The sequence below is a fragment of the Panulirus ornatus genome, chromosome 70, assembly GCF_036320965.1.
Source record: "Panulirus ornatus isolate Po-2019 chromosome 70, ASM3632096v1, whole genome shotgun sequence".
In the NCBI taxonomy this organism is placed as follows: Eukaryota; Metazoa; Arthropoda; class Malacostraca; order Decapoda; family Palinuridae; genus Panulirus; species Panulirus ornatus.
In genome coordinates this window covers 2,504,913-2,509,720 of record NC_092293.1, presented here as the reverse complement: position 1 = coordinate 2,509,720, position 4,808 = coordinate 2,504,913, and the positions used below count along the sequence as shown (strand labels likewise).

General features: G+C 43.4%; 1 long non-coding RNA gene across 1 annotated transcript; it reads right to left on the bottom strand.

Moving 5' to 3' along the window:
• Nucleotides 1-1,698: 1,698 nt before the first annotated feature.
• On the bottom strand, nt 1,699-2,979 carry LOC139747733 (uncharacterized). Its single transcript, XR_011712454.1, has 2 exons — nt 2,868-2,979; nt 1,699-2,587 (listed from the first exon to the last, which is right to left on the bottom strand). It is a non-coding gene; the product is annotated as an uncharacterized lncRNA (long non-coding RNA).
• Between the last annotated feature and the right edge of the window lie 1,829 nt (nt 2,980-4,808).

The following is a 4,808-nucleotide window of genomic DNA, read 5'->3' as shown; positions in this document are numbered from 1 at the left end:
GATGGTATGGGAACCGTTATGAATCATGATGGTATGGGAACCGTTATGAATCATGATGGTTTCGGAACCGTTATGAATCATGATGGTATGGGAACCGTTATGAATCATGATGGTATGGGAACTGTTATGAATCATGATGGTATGGGAACCGTTATGAATCATGATGGTATGGGAACCGTTATGAATCATGATGGTATGGGAACCGTTATGAATCATGATGGTATGGGAACCGTTATGAATCATGATGGTATGGGAACCGTTATGAATCATGATGGTATGGGAACCGTTATGAATCATGATGGTATGGGAACCGTTATGAATCATGATGGTATGGGAACCGTTATGAATCATGATGGTATGGGAACCGTTATGAATCATGATGGTATGGGAACCGTTATGAATCATGATGGTATGGGAACCGTTATGAATCATGATGGTATGGGAACCGTTATGAATCATGATGGTATGGGAACCGTTATGAATCATGATGGTATGGGAACCGTTATGAATCATGATGGTATGGGAACCGTTATGAATCATGATGGTATGGGAACCGTTATGAATCATGATGGTATGGGAACCGTTGTGAATCATGATGGTATGGGAACCGTTATGAATCATGATGGTATGGGAACCGTTATGAATCATGATGGTATGGGAACCGTTGTGAATCATGATGGTATGGGAACCGTTGTGAATCTCGTACCTATGATTCATAGTGAGTGAACCCAGGTGCCTTGGTGTGGTAACATAGCTGTTCTGGTGAGGGTGGAGGTGACGGCTACGGACTTACCAGTGAATTATCATCCATGGCATTATTTTGGACGGGTTTAATGACGTTCAGTCACAACTGCCACACTTGCTTGGTGATTAACACTCATTTATTTCACGATTTTGGGTTGTTTCCAGCCTATCTATTTTCCAGATTACATTGGTATAATGGCCACTACCTGGACACAGAGTGTCACAAAATGAAATAATTGCTTAGGGTTAAATTAAGAACAGAGAAACTTGGCAACTTGAGCTTGAACAGTTATGTGCTACCCTGCCGCCCGCAGTCATGTTGGCAACGCTGGTCAGTCGTGATGGCTTAGTCCCGGCGACTCCACTTCCCCCCTGGCCGTCTGGGGGCGCTCCAATCTGGACTTTTTTTCGCTCTGGATATTTCTTTTTGTCTCCTACTTGTTATCTTAAATAATCAACATAATGTAGATGTTCACCGCAATATAATGATACTGTGTACGCAGAGATATAAAAATATAAAGATATAAAGAGATATAAAGATTTAAATTTTAACGATAAAATTGGCGGTCAAAATAGCAACAACCAATGAGGTATGCGTGTCAGGTAGGAGGGAAGTGGAGTGGGCCGGTTATGGTAGTAGTGTTGCCAAGATGACTGCGGTATAGCTATAGGTAATGATAGACTTTACGTTTGTCTTACACAACAACACAGAGCCGGGCCCCCGGGGAACTGAGTGAGTCTTTACCTTTCCAAGGTTTCTGGGAATCGAGACTAAACACTGGAGACTGAGTTTATATCCCTCATACATCAGTATTATAAGGATCCGTTATACTGCTTCCAGCAATTAGAGAGAGAGAGAGAGAGAGAGAGAGAGAGAGAGAGAGAGAGGGAGAGAGAGAGAGAGAGAGAGAGAGAGACTGATGGGGTTGTGTGATTAGAATAACCATACAGGACGAACAGGAACATTAGTTTATTGCAGTAACATGACAAATTAACCTTAATTACATTTAATGTGACCTTCATCCCCCAGCCACGGCCATCAACAACTTGGTGAATCCTTGTGGCAACACAATGGACGAAGTTTGTGCAGACACTGGGGGCGGCGACGAAGGCTGTACCATACCTCGCGTGCAGTGTCCATGATGTCTTGTTGGTTCCTGGCCTCACTCACCCTCCATTCCCGGCTCATAATTGCCCACAGCTTCTCTGTAGGGATCATGTCACACCCTTCGTGGGCCAGTCCAAGACTTGGATTTCCATGTGGGCACTAGACCACCACACATTGCTCTACTGGTGTGTATTGAGCACTTATCCTGCACCAGCTGGATGACATTTGACTGTGGGACGGTCATGGTGCGAACAGGAGGATGAAGAACATCTAATATTTCACTGTATTGCTGGCTGTTACAGTGACCTTACCAGCTGGCCAGGCCCAGGTTTCCACCTCCATCCCCAACATGACCCTTGCACTCTGCCTCAGTGTTGAAGCTGGCAGATATGTTCAGAACTGTAACGGGTATTGTGAGGGCGCCTCCAGCACAGTCTTGAACCTGCCTCAACAGAGGAGAACATTTTTCATATGTCAACATGATAACGTCTTCCCAGTCACCTTCTCCCACTCCTAAATGTTGTAGGGCAGATCCCAGGCGCGCGTGCTTGCCTGTGTGCTTGGTTCAGTTGCTCTTCCTCAGCAGGAGTGTGGCAGTGTAGGTGTTGTTCCTGGAGACGGCGTCTGGTGGTGCCTGCATGACACTGCTGCGTCTGTGGCTGACGTGGACAGCTGACCTCATGGCTCTGTCCCGCACGACATGCCTACCCCAGCCGTTCATCCTCCTCACACGTCCTGCACAACCTGCCCCATCCGTTCATCCTGCTCACACGTCCTGCACAACCTGTCCCATCCGTTCATCCTGCTCACACGTCCTGCACAACCTGTCCCATCCGTTCATCCTGCTCACACGTCCTGCACGACCTGCCCCATCCGTTCATCCTCCTCACACGTCCTGCACAACCTGTCCCAGCCGTTCATCCTGCTCACACGTCCTGCACAACCTGTCCCATCCGTTCATCCTGCTCACACGTCCTGCACGACCTGCCCCAGCCGTTCATCCTCCTCACGCAACCTGCACCGGGGTCGTCCACTTGGTGGTTTGGTGCGAGCCGACCTCTCCTACTGCCATCTTATCCACTTCGCTGCTCTCTGAGGAGGCCGTGTGGGGCAGCAGCAGTTCTGGCCACTGGTGTCCCAAGCAATGACTATATACATCATGATAGGAAAGCCACTGCTCCAACCAATACAAAAATGGATGACCAAAATACGTGTTGGCAACATTGTGGGTCTCTCTCTCTCACGCCCTCTATAGTCATGACGCATAACCTTATTCTTCATGGGTCACTAATATAAATCTTTATCAAATACAAACGGCAGTATATAGTTTCACTCATCCTGATGTTATGTAGTTGTCATGTTTATCTCACCTTCAGATTTTCTCCTAGTACACATATGGTCACTAACAGAAGTAAAGGGTCTTATACTTCCCTTCATTCAACTGACGTAGCAGAAATTTAACCTATTTGCTTTTCTTCCATTTTGCTTTATCATTTATCTGTTAATAATAGTATATACATTTTTATCATCCTGATGTTATGTAAGATATTTTGATCACAACTGTCTGTTCTCCGTGTATCATCTTGTATGTGGTTGCTCAGTAACATGAGCATAATCATTTTTCGCTCATCCGCAATCTATGTATTGGATATTTCTTTCTATTTTCTCACAATTTCTCTTCTCTTTCAAATATTTCTTAATTATCTAATAGATCAACAACAGGTACACATTTATCTAATATAGTGCAAATAAGAGCATGTTAAATACAGACCTTTCCAATCACCAGTATATAAATAGGATTTGCAGTCGCCATCTGCATGAATGATGCATAACAAAGATTAGCTTTGATGTATGATATAGCATTGCACATAAGCAGTGCAGACATATACACCTACACTGTAAGTTTCACAATCCTGCACCTACTGAACACCTTACAAAACAGGAAGATCTTGTTTCTGTTGGGAGGATGTCATCTGTCCAGTCACATAACTTCTTGATACAAAATGATAACTGCAGCAAACGTTGTAGCTTGTGTGTAATTTGTCTACACTCACATTCATAATATGAGGCACACAGTCTGCCTCACATGAATGAACTAAAATTCGCATGGTAACATATTCACAGCTACCGGTTAGAACTACTCTATATTATGTCACTCCGGGGTTAATGGCCAATAAGCATACGTTAAGAGCAAATTACAGTACTTACCGATCATTTTCTTCCGGGAATCGATGATACACATATTGTGGGTGTGTGTGTGTTTGAATTTTCCTCACACAACACAGCAGTGGCACGTCCCACCATGTATGTATTCTTGCTTTCAGATTCAGATTCAGGTGCACATGAGAAACAGCCACTTCATCTTACACTTTTTTTGGAAAACTATACATCCATAGTCGCTTTATATTGATAATTTCATAGCTATATAACCTGACTGAAATGTATATATGCATGTGCATGATGCTGTTTCACGAGTTATAAAGTTATTTTTAGGTATAAAGAGTAAAATGATGAAAGACAATGTATGGTCATGGCCAAACTGTATACCTGAAACGTGTACTTTGTTTACGTGCAGAAGACGTGGCCAGCCAACGCCACCTACGTTCGTTACGCAGCAATATCATACTCTGAGGCTCCAGTCAGCATTAAAGGTTCTTTATAGCTTTCCTATCATCTGTTTATAGCCATTGTTTATTAGTTTCATTTCTTGTTTGATACTGCTGCGTTTTCATAGTTTGATAGGTTTGCTTTTCATACTCTACTTTTGTTTACATAGCGGGAGCCTTCGAGGTGATGGCGACACAACAGTCATGTGAGTTGATTTACTTTATATTGAGGATGATAAGATATATATCTTAGTTTTACCTATAACTTATTATTACTTTACTGTAACTAAGAAGTGTTATGTTCTTGTTTCCAGACTGTACCTGAGATTTAAGCTGAGTGAAGCTTGGAA